The sequence below is a fragment of the Lactuca virosa genome, chromosome 3 (genome assembly GCF_052849685.1).
Source record: "Lactuca virosa cultivar CGN04683 chromosome 3, Lactuca_virosa_CGN04683_v6, whole genome shotgun sequence".
Taxonomy (NCBI): domain Eukaryota; kingdom Viridiplantae; phylum Streptophyta; class Magnoliopsida; order Asterales; family Asteraceae; genus Lactuca; species Lactuca virosa.
In genome coordinates this window covers 209,653,998-209,673,835 of record NC_136428.1, presented here as the reverse complement: position 1 = coordinate 209,673,835, position 19,838 = coordinate 209,653,998, and the positions used below count along the sequence as shown (strand labels likewise).

Genomic DNA, 19,838 nt, shown 5'->3' with positions numbered 1-19,838 from the left:
TTGCATGCCCCAAAAGATCCCAACATCAAAATAAAGCATTATACTTTCACCAAATGGACACCATCTCATGCATGGGGAATTCCAAACCCTAAAGGAGGAAACTTTATGAATTTAGAACCTTAGAAACACAAAGAGTGGCAACTCATAGCTCCTGGAGTTGTACCAAACCACTAGATCTCAATATTGGGGCCAAAAAGGGACCAAAACTATTATTACATAGATCTAAGCCAACAATGAATAAGATCAAAGCTTTTTATCTCAAACAAGCTGGAAATGAAGCACATAATCAGGATCCACAATATCGTCCTTGACCTACAACCTTGCACCAAACTCCATCTTTTTGGAAATGACCCAAAAACACCAAAATGCACACCATGAGCTCAAAATCACAACCATGGAGGCTTAGAGACGATTTCTAGGATTTTGGGGACTTGGAGGCTAGTAAAGAGGCCAACCAAAAAGACTTAATGTGTTTAAATAGGGTATCACTTCCAAATTAGGGTTTTTCCTTTAACCCTCGTACGCCTCGCGTACTCCTCGTACGCCCAGCATACGAGGTCTCACATCCCCATTTCCACCATTGCAGTACGCTAAGCGTACATGATATGTGCATAATTACTCATATATTTTGTGTTAAATCTTAATACTTTTTGGTTAATTTATTGCAATTTATGGAAAAAAGGTACTTAAATATGTTTAAAATGTATTTGTAGCCTAAAAGAAGAGATCGGAAGCAAAAAGAAGCAGAAAAAGCGATAAGAAGCTCGGGAATTGAAGAAAGAAAGAAAAGAAAGAAAAACCCTGAAGAACTCGGTGAGTTGGGTGCCTACTGAGTTTTTTCAACAAGTTTGCATCAAGTATCAAATAAACAAGCCTAGGCTCTGATACCACAGAAGGGTTTTGAGCATTCTAACACTCCTATGATGTACATGCAACCCTAGAAACCTTGGATCTATGTTTTACTATGATACATGCAAAATTGTTTTTCCAAGGTTCATAACCTATCTAGCATACATGGGGAACTTTTAAACATAAAAGTAAGTAAGAAAACATACCTTGTAGTAGTTTGGATTCCTTGAGAACCTTGTGAGCCTAGCACCTCAAGTGTGATGCCTCAAATGTCTCACACAACACCAAATGCACTTGGAATAACTTAGAGAGAAATGAAGAACACTTAGAAATAGGCTAGCCCTCACAACTCTTACTTAGTGGCCGATTTTGGTGAGCAAAGTGATGCTTATATAGTGTGTTACAATTAGGGTTACACCATGTAAACCCTAATTGTCATGGCTTTTCATTTCTTGGATCCATGGGTTCAAAAACACCATGGAGCATCCTATAGGTTTTAGCCCAACTTGATAATCCATGGAGCATTAGCCCACTATACAAGTATGGATGATTTACACAATCAACCCATATATTTAATTAGTCTCCTTTTGATCACTTAATTAATTCCAAATTAATTCTTGATCAATACTAATTAAATAATATTATTAATATATTAGAACTTATAATATATTAATAAACCATAAGTGTTATTTCTCTCATTTTAGTATATCCAAATGCATGATGCCATGCAACCCAAATGGACCATGCCAAACCGGTTCAAGTAAATACCAGAAATAGTTATGGACTTAGACACCTTATCCAACAGTCTCCCACTTGGATAAGTCTAATAACTATAACTGCAAGTATTACTTCAGGAACCGATCAGCAATCGTAGCTCTTTCAAGGTCTCTCGGAACTGAGATGATGATGATACACCATTTAATATAAGTGATCATATAATCCTCTGTTCTAGATATCAGCCGGACAAATACATGGAACAATGTCTTACTTATTGTCCAACAGTTTTTTTCCCGATTTCCGATTTGTTTGACATAGAACTTAATTGAACACATCAACTTAGTTCTGACCGGGCCTGGTACATAGGTCAACACAAAATCATCGAGGGGCCCAGATATCGCTTCTAATCCAAGAAGGAATAGATAAACTTCGACTCATATGCTTGTTCTACTACTTGTTGAATTATACACAAAGGCACGTTTTATAACATCGAGTTACCAATGCGTTTTCGTACAATCAATGTATAACCAACTCATAGGCAACAATTCATATCTCTAGGTTTGAAGACTTATATGATATTACCGTCTCGCGATCACTCGAGATAAATTCCATGAAGTGATACCAGCGAGCGTGGGTTGAATCCAATACTAAGAACTTATGAGCACTCATGAGTATTGTAGCAACACTTTTCTATGTCCAACATCTTAGACATCTACAAGCCAACTCATGACAGTCTTGATTCATATCTACTTCCAACATATGACTGACTGTGGAGAATTTGAATAATATGATATACCATAACATAATTATTCTGGAAGTCAAAACATGCAAAATGAAACGATAGTAAACGTTTGACAAAAGATAGCAACACTTTACTCATAAATAAACACAACTTTTATTCATCATCAAATGTCAATTACACTTTACACATTTCAAAGCTATCTAACTACTAAAACTAATATCATCCTTCAGTCCTATGCTCCTCGCATTTTGGAGATGCTTAACCCTGTTCAGTCCCTTCGTGAGGGGATCTGCTAGGTTCTCATCCGATGATACCCTCTTTGCCACGAGGAGTCCTTCTTCTATTCGATGTCTGATGAAATGGTATTTTCTGTCGATGTGTCTGGATCTCCCGTGATCCTTTGGTTCCTTGGCTAAGGCAACTGCACTTTCACTATCACAGAAAATCTGTATAGGCTCCTTTATAGCTGGTACAACTCCAAGGTCTCCAATGAAGTTCTTTAGCCATATAGCCTCATTTGCTGCCTCACTTGCCGCTATATACTCTGATTCGCAAGTTGAATCAGCCACTGTCTCCTGCTTGGAACTTTTCCCTATCCGTTTAAGGTAAAGACCCAACTTGACTGAGAGCGGAAATTATCCCTATCAGTCTGAAAGCTAGCATCACTATACCCTAATACTCTTAAGTCATCACTCCCACCGAGGGTAAGGACCCAGTCCTTAGTCCTCCGCAGATACTTGAGAATGTTCTTTATCGCAGTCCAGTGAGCCTTTCCAGGGTTCCCCTGATATCTGCTAACCTTGCTCAATGCAAAGGCCACATCAGGACGAGTACAAGTCATAGCATACATGATCGAGCCTACAGTGGAAGCATAAGGTACTCGACTCATTTCTGCTATCTCAGCCTCTGTACTCGGGCTCTGAGTCTTACTCAGTCTGGCGTTACTCTGGATCGGTAACTCTCCTTTCTTGGAATTCTGCATGTTGAACCTATTCAGCACCTTATTCAAGTAGGTACTCTGACTAAGTCCAATTAGTCTTTTACTCCTGTCTCTCAAAATCTTTATCCCTAGGATATAGGCAGCTTCTCCAAGGTCCTTCATAGCAAAACACTTCCCAAGCCAGGACTTCACTTCCTACAGAGTTGGGATGTCATTTCCTATGAGTAGTATGTCATCCACATACAATACCAAAAAGCTGACTATACTCCCACTAGCCTTGACATATACACATGACTCATCTTCACTCCTCGAAAAGCCAAACTCTTTGACTTTCTCATCGAAACAAAGATTCCATCTGCGAGGGGCTTGTTTCAATCCATAGATGGATTTCTCAAGCTTACACACTCTATTAGGGTACTCTGCACTGACTAAACCCTCTGGCTGACTCATGTAAACATCCTCAGCTAGCTTTCCATTAAGGAAAGCGGTTTTGACATCCATTTGCCATATTTCATAGTCATGAAATGCAGCAATGGCTAGCATAACCCTAATAGACTTAATCTTTGCTACTGGTGAAAAGGTCTCATCATAATCAACTCCCAGAGTTTGAGAAAAGCCCTTTGCAACCAGTCACGCCTTATAAGTGTGTACATTACCATCCATGTCGGTCTTCTTCTTGAAGATCCATTTGCACCCGATTGTCTTACGACCTGGTACATTGTCAACCAAGTTCCAAACTTGATTGTCATATATGGATTGTATCTCGCTGTCCAAAGCTTCTTTCCATTTAGCAGCCTCAGGGCCTGCCATGGCTTCCGTGTAGCTGTTAGGTTCATCCAGACATACCAGTGTGCTATCACTGATAAGTGTATCACCTGCCGCAGTAATATGGAAACCATAGTAATGCTCAGGTGCATTCCTAACTCTCGTGGAACGCCTCAGAGGTACAGAATCTTTTGTCAGATCAACAGGAGTTTCCTCCTCAGGTTGATTGCTAGGGTTTGAGGTTCCTTCACCACTTGACTCTTGAATTTTTTCAAGGTCAATTTGCCTCCCACTGTTTCCTTGGCTTATGAACTCTCTCTCTCTCGAAAGACTCCTCTCCTTGCTACAAAGACCACATTATCACTAGGTCTGTAGAAGAGGTAACCAAAGGATCTCTGTGGGCAGCCGATGAAAATACACCTCTCACTTTGAGGTTCGAGCTTATCGTGAGACTCAAGCCTCACAAAAGCCTCGCAACCCCAAATCTTGATGTGGTCCATATTGGGAACTTTTCCGGTCCACATCTCGTGAGGTGTTTTGGCAACCTTTTTGGTAGGGACTAGATTAAGGATATGGGGGGCAGTCTCTAAGGCATACCCCCCGAATGAGATTGGTAGCGAAGCTCGAATCATCATGGAACGAACCATATCCAACAAGGTTCGATTGCGCCTCTCAGCCACACCATTAAGCTGTGGTATCCTGGGAGGTGTCAATTGTGAGACAATCCCACATTCTTTAATATAGTCAAGGAACTCTATACTAAGATACTCACCACCTCGATCGGATCGAAGCATCTTAATGTTCCTGCCCAACTGATTCTCCACTTCCTTTTTAAACTCTTTGAATTTTTCAAAGGTCTCTGACTTATTCTTGATTAAGTAGACATATCCATATCTACTAAAATCATCAGTAAAAGTCACATAGAAGCGGTTAGCATCCCTTGTGGCGGTTCTGAAGGGTCCACACACATCAGTGTGTACAAGATCCAACAAACCTTCACCCCTAGCACAAGTACCAGTGAAGGGTGACTTTGTCATTTTCCCAAGCAAACAAGATTCACAACTATCATCTCACTTTAGATCAAATGACTCCAAGACTCCATCCTTTTGGAGTTGGCCTATGCGTTTCTTGCTTACATGTCCAAGACGACAATGCCATAATGATGCTTTATCCAAACTAGAGGAAGAATCAATACAAAATACATTATTTCCTAGGTTATCTACAACCGACATAGTTTCATACACACCATCACAAGGTAATGCTTTAAATAAAAAACATTATTAAAGAAAGCATTAATACCACCACTATCATTATCAAATGAAAAGGTAAAACACTGTTTGTACAAACCATGAAAGGAAATAATATTTCTTGCCATTTCAAGCGAATAACAACATTTATTCAAATCTAATGTTAACCCACTACTTAGCAATAAAGAATAAACTCCAATCTTGGTGACAGGTGTAACTTTCCTATTTCCCATGATCAAGTTTATCTTCCCATGCTCCATATTATCACTTCTTATTAGTCCCTGCAAATCACAACATATGTGAATACCACAACCTGTATCAAGGACCCAAGAATTAGAATAGGGTGAGTTATTAGACAATATAGTGTAAATACCTGCATGGTTAGGTTTTACTTTCCCATTCTTAACATCTTGCTGGTACTTTGGGCAGTTTTGCTTCCAGTGCGACTTTTCATGGCAATAGAAGCATTCAGCCTCTTTAGGGTTAGCATAAGGAGTGACGAAACCTTTGTTGGTTCCACTTGAAGAGGAGCCATCAAGAGACTTTCCCTTGGTACCCTTCGAAGGGCTCTTCCTATTCTTTCCTTTTCCTTGCCCGATTGCCAAGACAGGTGTCGCGGTAGGAGTTGGAGTAGTAACAACCGACTTACCTTTAAGACCACTTTCTGCGATCTTCAAAAGTCCTTGAAGTTTGCTGAGTGTAACTTCCTCCTTGTTCATGTGGTATGTCATGCGGAATTGATCATAACACAAAGGTAAGGAGTGCAAAATGATATCAATTGCCAACTCCTCTGGGAAGTTCACATTCAGTTTCAGCAAACGGTCCACATACCTTTGCATTTTCTGCATGTGGCCCGTGATGGGTTCACCATCCTTCATCCTGGTTGTTATCATAGAGGAGATGATTTCATATCGCTCTTGATGAGCACTCTGATGGTAGCGGTCCATCAAATCCTGGTGCATCTCAAAAGGATAGAAGTCCTCATACTACTTTTGGAGCTCGGCTGTCATTGTGGCCAACATGATACAAGCCACTTTGGTAGCATCTATTTCATGTGCCTGATATTCAGCAATCTCCTCAGGAGTAGCAGACGACTCAAGTTCCTTAAGCTCCTTGTCGAGGACATATTCTTTGTCCTCATACCGAGTGACCATCCAGATGTTCCTGATCCAATCCATAAAGTTGGATCCATCAAAGTGTTGGGTTTTGAGCATTCTAACACTCCTATGGTGTACATGCAACCCTATAAATATTGGATCTATGTTTTCTCTATTATACATGTAAATATTAACTATTCCAAGGTTTCATCCTAACTAGCATATTATGAAGCACCTATACTACAAAGTTCTAGTTAGATGACATACCTTTTGATGTAGCTTGATGTCTTCAAGCTTTAAGAGCTTAGCCCCAATAGTGTGGAAGCCTCAAATGGAATCACAAATCACCAAAACACCTTGGAAGAACTTGAGAGAATATGTATGCACACTAAAATCGGCTCACTCTTATTTTCACACACTTGTGCCAATTTTGTGAGCCAAGGACCCCTTTAAATATTAAGGAGGATTAGGGTTACATCCATGTAAACACTAATACCCATGACCTTTCATTTACATAGGATCCATGGGTTAAAAGCTCCATGGACCATCCATGAAAGCTTAGCCCAACCTAAATGAACTTGGCCCATTCCATATATATAAGAGTCCATATTTAATTAGTTCTTTTTGATCACTTAATTAATTCTAAATTAATTCTTGATCAATACTAATTAAATAATATGATTCCATATTAATATATTAGAACTTATAATATATTAATATAAATCATAAATATACTATTCTCAAAAGACTATCCATATAAATTGTGTCGGTGAAGTGCAACCCAAATGGACCATGCCGGGTCGGGTCAAGTACATACCAAATATAGTTATGGACTTAGACATTAATCCAACAGTCTCCCACTTGGATAAGTCTAAAACTATTATTGAGTATGACTTCAAAACCTAACTGGCAATCGTAGCTCTTAAAGCCGCTGTCGAACTCTGACCTTGTCAATGACTTGTCCATTAGATAAGGGATCATATATTCCTCCATTCTAGATATCATATGGACTGAGACATGGATTGAAATCATTCTCTCTGTCCATTTTTTGTTTCCCGATTTTCGATTTATGATGACTGACTGATTGAACAAATCAAATCAGTCCTGGCTTGGCCAAGCACTCACATGTGTCATCGCTAAATCATCGAGGGGCCCACAGATATCGCTTTTATCCCGAAGGTAAAAGGAATGGATAAACTTCGACTCATATGGCTTGTTCTACTACTTGTTGAATCATACACAAAGGCACATTTTATAACATCGAGTTACCAATGCGTTTTCGTGCAATCAATGTATAACCAACTCATAGTAACAACTCATATCTCTAGGTTTTAAGAATATAAGATATTATCGTCTCATGATCACTCGTGATAAAATCCATGAAGTGATTCAAATGAGCGTGGGTTGAATCCAATACTCAGAACTTATGAGCACTCATGAGTGTTGTAGCACCACTTTGTCCACCAACTTGGACCTCTACAAACCAACCCATGACAGTCTTGATTCATATTACTTCCAACATATGACCGACTGTGGATGGTTTGAATAACTTAATCATTCAGGAAGAGCGACTTAGTTATTCTGGAAGTCAAAACATGCAAAGTGAAACACAAGAATAAATGAATCAAATATGGTATCAAACCCTATGAATATAAATAAACACTTTTATTTATCACCATACTGATTACTCATTATTCATTGTTTCGGTTTTATCAACTTTATACTTGAATTAAAAACACTAGTTGTCCCATGCTCCAAGCATGTACACTATGTTTTTCTTAAACAATAGCTTTGCCATACACCAAGTATGCACTCTATGTTTGTCTATGATCCTTACTTTGTGAAATAAACCAATTGAACATAATTTCAATGATTCTAATTTCACACTCCCAAATCTTTTTCGAAAAATGTGAGAATTTCAAATTCCTATCATTTATCGAAATCTGTTTAGATTTTAAACTTATATGCACTGACCCTCCTGTAATGAATATGTACAAAGTCACAAAGACTTGTCAACAGTCATTATCAGGTATTCCAATGGAGATCAACTCCATGGAAACTAAGTCTCATATTCAAAGTACATTGCTTTGGACATGCTTCTTGCATTAAGTTTTCTAATCTTACACAGATAACTTTCACCTATGGAGACAACTCCATATTCTCATTTTGACTATCACTTCTGAATAAGAGATGCCTCTTTTCAGAATATGTCAATATGGTCCTTCCAAAATTAGCACTATACTTCCAACTGTCCCTGGGCATTTGGAAAAATTTCGAAATGACAAATATTATAGCACATGCAATCGATCTTGTACCCAAAGCAAATGGTACACGATTCATGATGTCTCACATAAAGACATGATTCTAGACCAGTCTTTTGCTACAATATTTTTATTTGCCATGTTTTCAAAATTTTGACTATGAAGAGGGATGCCGTAATCATAATCAAATTTTGAGAACGCAATATATAGAATTTCCTTAAGTTGAACCAATCCAACATGAAATTCATATATATATTCTTGACTAAAGATGATTAAGGTCTCAATCTAAGCCTTTAGAACTAAAATGAAGTATATCCTCTCCCTTAATTATAGCAAAACAACTTTTTCAATCCCTGCAGCCTCACGAATTGAAACTTTTGTTTTCTATAATTAACATTGCTAACTTGCAACACTAACAATAATTATCATGCTCCCACTAACATGATGATTATTAGCATAACACTTATGCTCCCACTAGCTTTGACATGTACTCAGAAATCAGCTGGACTTCTAGAAATCAATACTTTATTGACTTTCTTACCAAAGTTCAGATTTCTGATACGAGATGATTTGATAAAACTTTATCAAAATCATACACCTTTCCTTAGATAGCATGCATGTGTGTCTAAACAATTTCAGAACTATGAAAAAGGATGTCGTAATCATAGTCTCAATTGTTTAGACCTTTTGCCATCTGCTTCAAATCTACTTGGTGGAAGTGTTTCCTCACCATCATTTTCATGAATCGGAGAGAAACCTTATGACCCTTAGATTTGATGGTGTATGTGTTCTTATCCATGTGAATCGTCAAAACCATAGTCACAAGACAAGGATAATGACAAATCCAAACTCATATGGACTGAACTTATGCAATCTTAACTTCTTGCCACCTGGCAGTACAGGGCCTGCCATTGCTTCCAAGTTGTTATGCAACCAATTGAGAACTTTCAGAACTCCTATGCAAAGCCAACTTTAACTGGAATGGGCACAGAATATGTCAACACGATAGGTTATAAACCTCAAGTCGTGTGCTAGTGAAGAACCTCAGGTTTTATTCTTGATTAGTTCTTGAAATTCTTTTTAGGATCTTTAAGACTCCCACTATCCTCTTGACATATAAGACTATCTTGCCAAATATTCAAGAGATAGTGCGGATTCTTTATCAAGACAAACACTTCACACAATTGGCCTTAGTTGGTCTTTGTTTTATCCAAAACATCACAACTTACCAATTTCAAATGTACAAGAGTAGGACACTTTTACTCTTACATTTGACAAGTGTTTTAAACCTTTCTTTAAGATATGTCACTCAAGTTACAATCTTGGAGTATGACTCTAAGAATTGTTTTGGAACGAAGTATGACTCATCTTCCTGATCTAACCATTTCAACAATTCATGACTCCTCTTCTTAGTCATAAGAATGCACTAAGATGACCTTTAGAGGACTAATTGTGATATGATTTCTAAATCATTAAGATGATCACAAACATGATACTAAAGTACTCTCCCATCTTTTCAGATTTGAGAAACTTTTATCTTTCTGCCTAATTTGATTCTTCCCATTCGTTCTGCCATACATTGAGACTTTTCCAATGTTTCAGAATTATACTTAAACTTGTAAGTATAACCATATTTACTAAACTTTAGTAAATCAAATAGTCTTAACGAGCTTTGTGGTGGACATGACCAGTGCACAAGAATGTGTACTCGATCCCTTTAGTCCTTCACTTGACTCACACATCCATGTGAACAAGTAATTAGTCTTGATTTTCCAATGCTTGAAAGTTCTCATTCATCATACTATTCAACTTGCATGATTCCAAGTTTCGGTCCAATTGAAACTTGGGTGATGAGGAACTTTCCTGATTTGGTAAATTTAGACACTACCACAAATGAAAGAATCAAATCCATTTTCCAATATTGCTGTTAGTGGAATCATATAAGCAACAATTTTCCACAAATGCCATTGTAAGGATACTTCAAATAAAAAAAATTAAACAATTTTCTTTTATTTTAAAACTTTGCGGAAAAACTTATCCTTACAATCCACATGGAAAATTGTTGTTATCTATTCCTTAGCAATATATCATAACTTCTTAAGCAACAGCTCAAAATTCTGATGCGATCGAAATCCACCTTCGCGATCAGAATCAGCATATACTTCCTTTAAGATTTCTCTCTATTCTTTGATTCTTAAAACATCAACATGTGACCCAGTCACATCATGTAATGAGGATCTGAGAATAGAACTTAACAGAGTTAGATAATGGGCTCTACCTGATGTAGAGTCAAACTTATTGACTTTAACATCCTTAGGTAAATTTGGCAGCTTTGCAATCAACGCCCCTTCCTTTGGCAAAATAAACATATGGACCCTTTGGTAATGGGACTATCTCAGACTTAGCCTTTCTCTTTACCATTTGGTCAACCGGGTTGACTATGACCAATCCCTTTCCATTGGGAAGAGAATGCTTTTTCTGGATTTCCAGTGTCACCATAGTCACTGTCCATAAAGTTTTTGGGAAATTGATCTTCTAATTAAATTTGCTTCACTATCGTTCCAAATCATTGCTGATTCAGCAGCACCAAGCAAATAGATATGATCATTAAGGTTCATGTCATAGTCTGTATCATAGTAGTCCCAAAGGAACTCACTATATGACTTAGAAAGTGATTGAACATCCAACTTTCTCAAGACTTTGAAACCCAACTCTCCCGGCTTGTCAATATGTGACTTCATCTCTAAGATGTGATCACACATAGACCTTGCTTGCCATTAGGGCTTGAGTGACCTTGAACTTGTGGGTTAGGGAGAATAATCGGAGGAGGTGGAGGAAGTAAAGTTCCAAGAGATTTGGGAAGATCATAGATGTCTGAACTCGACATATTTTGGGAGATATTCAAGATAGTTGATCTAAAGTCCTTAATATAACACCCAATATGAAATATTAAGGCTAGGATCCAACAACCTATTTATAACTGGAAGAGGGATGCCGTAATCCGAGTTATAAAATAGTTGAAGGTAGGTAAATGACGATTTACCAATTTCCACCATGAAAAACGAAATAATTTAATTAGGTTTTTTACTTGGATTTGAAACTCCTAGATCTTTTGAGATTCATTGAACTTTTCAATGGCATGTTTCAATCTCGAGTATGCCCTTCAGGTTTTGTGACTGGGATGCCGAGGATCACAAAACAAGGTGTGAAGTAACCATGCAAATATACTTGGTACCCTTAATATTTACCCCTCAATAAATGTGCCGGTTAACCACACGAGCTCCACCGATACTATGATAAATATTAAGTTACCCTTTGCCTACTTTGTTAAATCCAGGTTAGTGTGCCGGTTAACCACACACGCTCCACTAACGGTTTAAACAAAGTGCAAAGTGTAATTTCATGGATTAGCACCTTATTCACATTTTCCTAAGTAACTAAGATTAGGAATTAATAAAAGGTTTAGTTACTTAGTATTTATCATTAATACTTTTAATGAAGGGATAATTATAGTCCTTGTCCTACCTATTCGGCTAACGACCCTCCACCAGTCAAGGAAGCGGTGGGTGAGAGTGGACACCCATTAAACTGCCATTTTATAGGCAACAACCTTATACCCCCCTTATAGACCGGCTTCGTGAATGAGGCCTACTAATGGTAAGACGACTTGCTCTTATACATATAATATATTAAACTTTTAATATTATAATAGTATAAGGGTGTATTTTAGACATTTAAAATACTTGATGGTTTAATCTATTAATTAAACTAGACTTTTAATTTAATTAAACTCAAACCATATATTTATGGATTTAATAATACTCTTTTAATTAAACGCTTTAATTAACTATTAATAAAGTCCATAAGAGTTAATTTGAACTATTCAACAAAACATCATAATTCCAATTATTAAACTCAAAATTAAAACCATTTAATTAATTGTTTAAGTTATGAACCCAAGAGTTTTAGAATTCAATTCTTTTTTTCCATAAAAAACTTTTCTCAAATTCCAAAACTTGAGGGCAAGTTTTGTAATTCTTGAAAACCTTTGGATTCCATAACTTATGGAATTAATGGTGTTTTATGATGAAACTTTCCATGTTCCATAACTTAAGAACAAGTTATGGAATTCTTTAAAACATTAACACCAAATTTTGTAACTCCATAAAAACTTTCAATCAAAATTTTTTTTTTTTTTAAAAGAAACTTTCATATCCATAACTTATGGAAGTTTCAAAAACCCTTAAGATCACAACTTTAAATAAACTTTTGAGCTCCAAAATTTTATGACAAAATATGTAACTCCTTAAAACATTTAGATCAAACTTTTAAAACTAATAAAATAATCATATCATTTTATCTTTTATTAAATTTGACCTAATTCAACTCATATAACAAATGATTCAAATTTTACAAATAATTCGTTTTTCACAAAACAAGTAATTATCTTAAAATTTGACAAACGTCATGTTTTTTTTCTTCCTTTTTTTTTCCAACTTGAAAATAAAACATTTGCATCAATATAACAGAAAACAACCCATGGCTCTGATACCACTGTTGGGTTTTGAACATTCTAACACTCCTATTATGTACATGCAACTCTATAAACCTTGGATCTATGTTTTCTCTATTATACATGCAAATATTAACTATTCCAAAGTTTCATCCTAACTAGCATATTATGAAGCACCTATACTACAAAGTTCTAGTTAGATGACATACCTTTTGATGTAGCTTGATGTCTTCAAGCTTTAAGAGCTTAGCCCCAATAGTGTGGAAGCCTCAAATGGAATCACAAATCACCAAAACACCTTGGAAGAACTTGAGATAATATGTATGCACACTAAAATCGGCCCACTCTTATTTTCACACACTTGTGCCAATTTTGTGAGCCAAGGACCCCTTTATATATTATGGAGGATTAGGGTTACATCCATGTAAACCCTAATATCCATGACCTTTCATTTACATTGGATCCATGGGTTAAAAGCTCCATGGACCATCCATGAAAGCTTAGCCCAACCTAAATGAACTTGGCCCATTCCATATATATAAGAGTCCATATTTAATTAGTTCTTTTTGATCACTTAATTAATTCTAAATTAATTCTTGATCAATACTAATTAAATAATATGATTCCATATTAATATATTAGAACTTATAATATATTAATATAAATCACAAATATACTATTCTCAAAAGACTATCCATATAAATTGTGCCGTGAAGTGCAACCCAAATGGACCATGCCGGGTCGGGTTAAGTACATACCAAATATAGTTATGGACTTAGACATTAATCCAACACAAAGATGACTCTCCCACAAAGGTTCATGAGAGAAAAGGAGCTGGTAGGGTTTAAGCCAAAAGCAACATTGTTGGAAGACATCTGAAAAAGAAGAAAAGACAAGTTTAGATTAGATATAAAGATAGTCCTTAATAAGACACCCAAATGTAATATTAAGGCTAGTACCCAACACAATATTATATAACTTAGAAGAGGGATGTCGTAATCCAAGCTATAAAATATTTGAAGGTAGGTGAATGACGATTCACCAATTTCCACCATGAAAAACGAAATAAATTATTAGGTTTTAATTGGTTTTGAAACTCCTAGATTCTTTGAGATTCATTGAACTTTTCAATGGCATGTTTCAATCTCGAGTGTGCCCTTCAGGTTTTGTGACTAGGATGTCGAGGATCACAAAACAAGGTGTGAAGTAACCATGCAAACTACTTGGTACCCTTAATATTTACCCCTCAATCGATGTGCCGGTTAACCACACGTGCTCCATCGATACTATGATAAACATTAAGTTTCCCTTTAACTACCTTGTTAAGTCCAGGTTAGTGTGTCAGTTAACCACACACGCTCCACTAACGACTTAATCAAAGTGCAAAGTGTAATATCATGGGATAGCACCTTATTCACATTTTCCTAAAGTAACTAAGATTGGGAATTTTATAAAATATTTAGTTACTTTATATTCCATCATACTTTTAATGATGATTTAAAGTCCTTGTCCTACCTGTTCGGCTAACGACCCTCCACCAGTCAAGGAAGCGGTGAGCGAGAGTGGACACCCATTAAGCTGCCATTTTATAGGCAACAAGCTTATACCCCCCTTATTGACCGGCTTCGTGAATGAGGCCTACTAACGGTAAAACGACTTGTTCTTATACATATATATATATATATATATATATATATATATATATATATATATATATATATATATATATATATATATTATTAACTTATAATATTATAAAGTATAAGGGTTGAATTTTAACTTTTAAAATTCTAGGGGTTGGAACTAAAGTTTTTAAAGTGACTTTAGATGTTCCAAAACTTGAGGGCAAGTTTTGTAGCTTTCAAAACTTTTCATCTTTCATAACTTATGAGTTAATGGATTAATAAAATGAGAGACTTTTCATTTTATGTAACCTATGTGTTTAATAATGGACTTTAAAAGAGTGACTTTTGGTAATCCATAACTTGAGGACAAATTATGGATTCCATTAAAACACATCAAGATCAAGAATTAAACTAACAAGCAAGTTACAAATAATTCCTATGATCTTCTAAATTCATAAGTTCATGAATGTTCATATCAACAATTTCAAGAATCATAAACAAACCATATAAAACATGAAATTTTGATAATAGCCATTGAAAATGGATTAGCATAACCATTACACCATCTAAAACAAGTTTTATAACACCAAAACAGTTTAGGGTAATGTTTCTAGTCCACTTCCAGCAGCAAAACTCGAAAATATGCATTCAGGGGCAGGTACTCGTCGAGTTCCCCCATTGACTCGGCGAGTTCATGTTGCAGAATGCAGAAAACTGAGTTTTTTCAACAAGTTTGCATCAAGTATCAAATAAACAAGCCTAGGCTCTGATACCACAGAAGGGTTTTGAGCATTCTAACACTCCTATGGTGTACATGCAACCCTAGAAACCTTGGATCTATGTTTTACTATGATACATGCAAAATTGTTTTTCCAAGGTTCATAACCTATCTAGCATACATGGGGAACTTTTAAACATAAAAGTAAGTAAGAAAACATACCTTGCAGTAGTTTTGATTCCTTGAGAACCTTGTGAGCCTAGCACCTCAAGTGTGATGCCTCAAATGTCTCACACAACACCAAATGCACTTGGAATAACTTAGAGAGAAATGAAGAACACTTAGAAATCGGCTAGCCCTCACAACTCTTACTTAGTGGCCGATTTTGGTGAGCAAAGTGATGCTTATATAGTGTGTTACAATTAGGGTTACACCATGTAAGCCCTAATTGTCATGACTTTTCATTTCTTGGATCCATGGGTTCAAAAACACCATGGAGCATCCATGGAGCATCCTATGGGTTTTAGCCCAACTTGATAATCCATGGAGAATTAGCCCACTATACAAGTATGGATGATTTGTACAATCAACCCATATATTTAATTAGTCTCCTTTTGATCACTTAATTAATTCCAAATTAATTCTTGATCAATACTAATGAAATAATATTATTAATATATTAGAACTTATAATATATTAATAAACCATAAGTGTTATTTCTCTCATTTTAGTCTATCCAAATGCATGATGCCATGCAACCCAAATGGACCATGCCAAACCGGGTCAAGTACATACCAGAAATAGTTATGGACTTAGACACCTTATCCAACAATTTTCTGCTTTAATTATGAGCTAAAAACTCATAACTTCTGTTTAGGATAGATGACTTTATGAATATGGTTTGATTTTATGATTGGATTAATTTAATTTGGTGATTTTATTTTGTTAAGCTTGTTAATGAACCTTATGTGTTAATTACAACTATTTTCGGTTAATTAACAAGCATATTAAGTTGCATGAACATCTCTTAATTGCTAATCTCATATGATTTGTGTGAAAACATTGTTATATGCCTAGGAATAGCGAACGTGAAACTAGGGTTAACTAGAAAATAGGAAAATTAATGTGTGAGCTTGTGTGACGAACCATAAACAATATGTTAATTGAATTAGCAATTTGATTAGCTACTACAAGTCTTACTTAACCCGAATCAATAAACTAGAAAATCTATTAGTTTAATCACCTGATCACTGCTTAAATTGATTTGTTTTCTAAGGATTAGTAATAGCGAACGTGAACCTAATCACACTAATCGGTAGCCAATGCTAATTAATCCATTGTACTTGTCATAAAATCAACCATAGGAATAAACGATTGAAAACCTAAACAGAAGTCTTTCCCATTATTGAATTTAATTGATTTTCATTTGCTTAGCTGTTAGTTGCTTAGTTGAGTATTAGTTAAGTACTTAAGTTTCTAGTCTTGCAAAGCTAGAGAAAACCATTTATTTTATTGCTTATTTTTAGATAATATTAGTAATTAGCTTAATTGCCGTTCCCTGTGTTCGATACCCTGCTTGCTAAACTATACCATCAATCGACAGGTTCACTGCTTTTTGTGTGTCTAATTTATATTAAAAAGTAGGATTAAAACTAGTGCATTCAACACACATCTAGTTTTTGGCACTGTTGTCGGGGAACGGTTCTAAAATTAATTTTAATTGCTAGTGTTATCGATCATTTGTGTAAGATTTTTTTGCACAAAGTTACTGCTTTAGGAAAAGTTTTAATTAGATTTAAGTTTTAGTTTCTTTTCTTTTAGAAATTTCGTTTTAACTTTTTTCTGTTTTACCCTTGAACTCGCCGAGTCCATTCGCACCGAATCGACGAGTCCAAGAAAAATTTCCAGTTTCGTTTTTCAGTTTGTTTTGTTCTTTTTACGTGTTTTTCTGTCTTTTTGCATATTGTTTATGACCCGTGGATCAAATTCCTATTTGATTCCACCACTTGAAAACCTGGAATCATCGTTTCGCAAGAACAAGGACAAGACTGACGATCATACTCCGAAGAAGTCGCCTTTTAAGAGTCTTAAATCGGTTTTTGGAAAGAAGAAGTGAAAGAAAGTGGGGGAATCCAGCAACACGAAAGAAGACACCGAGTACGAGACCGATAAGGAGGAAAGTATTACCGATTTTGAAGAAAGTGATCACGAAGAAGAACCCGACAACACCATGGCCAACATTGCCGACCTCTCGATGGAGTCATACAAAAAGAGGATTCGAGACAATACCGTTCCGGGGCTTGTGCAACCCGCCATACCCGCCACTGTCACATTTGAACTTAAGGGGCACATCCTTACTGCATTGAAGGAGATTCCTTTCACCGGAAAGGATTATGAAGATGCATACAAGCATCTTGATGAAGTTAATGACATCGCCGACTACTTCAACATTCCAAATGTACCTAGAGAGACAGTGTTTTTGAGGATGCTCCCTGTTACTTTTAAAGGGGCTGCAAAGGATTGGCTAAAAGCACTACCACCGGGAGAGATTACTACATGGGCTAAGATGCGTCAGGAGTTTCTGGAACAATTTTTCCCACCATCTAAAATTGCTAAACTCAAGAAGGCCATTGCCAATTTTGAGTAACAAGCAGGAGAGTCTTTATTCGAAGCATGGGAGCGCTATAAAGGTCTACTAAGGAATTGCCCACAAAATGACCTTAATGTGCAACAAGAAGTGTCAACCTTCTATGATGGAGTAAATGTCACCACTAGACAACTGCTTGACTCTCAAGGCCCATTAACGAAGAAAAATACGGCTGAAGTTAAAAAACTCATTGAAGAATTCTCTAAGCACTCTAGAGAATATCATAATCCAAGACATGACTCGACTCGACGGGTGGTGAACTCTGTGAATGATAGCATAGCAGTTGTGATGGCCAAATTGGAGAATATGGAGCGAAGGATGACTAAGATGGACCAATCCATCCATGCCATTAGAGTGGGGTGTGAAAATTGTAGTCGGCCTCACCTTACAAAGGATTGCGATCTTGATGAAATGGGAACTGGAAAGCGCAAGTATGTTACTCAAGTGGCGATAGATACGATGAAATTGGCAAAAACCAAGGAAAGAATGGTTACCTTATGATGAGTACAAAAAGGCTAAGGAGGAGAAATATAAAATGAAGACAATAGGTTTCTTCCAAAAAGAGGAACCAGCGGAAGAGAAGAAGCTAGACTTTGAAGATATGCTCACAAGACTTGCAGCTGTGTCCGACAAAAGACACAACGAAACCGATGCTGAAATAAGAGAACAACAACTCATGATGAAAGAGAAACAAGCGTTAATGAGAAACCAACAAGCCTCCATTCTAAATATTGAGAAACAATTAAGCCAACTTGCACAACAAGTCAACCAAAGAGCAACGGGTGAACTTCCAAGTAATCCAGAAAAGAACCCGAGAATAGCACATGTGAATGTGATAACAACAAGCTATGAAAATAATTTTTCTCCTTTGAAGCCAATCCAGGAAGTGGAAGAAAAAGTGGAGCTTGAAAATGAAGAAACAAGTACGGAATTGCAAACTGTGACATCGACTCGACGAGTACATAACATGGACTCGACGAGTCTGCAGCCTGCCAGCAAAAATACTTCTTATTTAAAGCCATATCAGCCATGATTACCATTCCCAGGCCGAGCCATTCAGAATAAGCAGATTCTAGAGTGTAGGAATATCATGGATCATCTAAGGACACTTCAAGTGAACAATCCATTTGTTGAAACACTCCTTCACACGCCAAAATATGCATCCTTGCTTAAAGAGCTCCTCAAAAATAGAAAGAACATGGAAGAAGTATCAGAAATAGTGTTGGATGAACTACCAGAAAAGATGGGTGATCCGGGAAGAATCACTATGCCCTGCCAATTTGGGAATTTGGTTACTACTCAAGCATTAGCTGATTCAGGGGCTATTATCAATATTATTCCCTACTCTTTCTTCAAAAAGTTGAACCTTCCAGAACCTAAACCTATCCACATGACCATTCATTTAGCTGATAAAACGGTGATCCATCCGAAAGGAGTTTGTGAAGACCTTCTAATAAAGGTGGATAAGTTGGTGTTCCCTGCTGACTTCATAGTCAAATGTAAGAGTAAAAAAAAGGCGTATAAGAGAAAAATCCATGCTTACAAAAAAAAATATAAAGCGCAAAGGATTAAGCAGGAATTCCCGATGGAGGATAACGCTGAAACGTAGAGCGGGAAGGAGTCTAGCTAACGACTCCTCAAAAAAGAAGCGCTTACGGGAGGCAAACCGATCTTATAGTTTGCTTTCTTTTTACTTTTCTTTTTATTTTTCGATTTT

General features: G+C 36.6%; 1 non-coding gene across 1 annotated transcript; it reads right to left on the bottom strand.

Annotated features, from left to right (window-relative positions):
* Positions 1-18,088: 18,088 nt before the first annotated feature.
* On the bottom strand, positions 18,089-18,195 carry LOC145167968 (small nucleolar RNA R71). The gene has a single exon (XR_013741567.1). It is a non-coding gene; the product is annotated as a small nucleolar RNA R71 (small nucleolar RNA).
* Between the last annotated feature and the right edge of the window lie 1,643 nt (positions 18,196-19,838).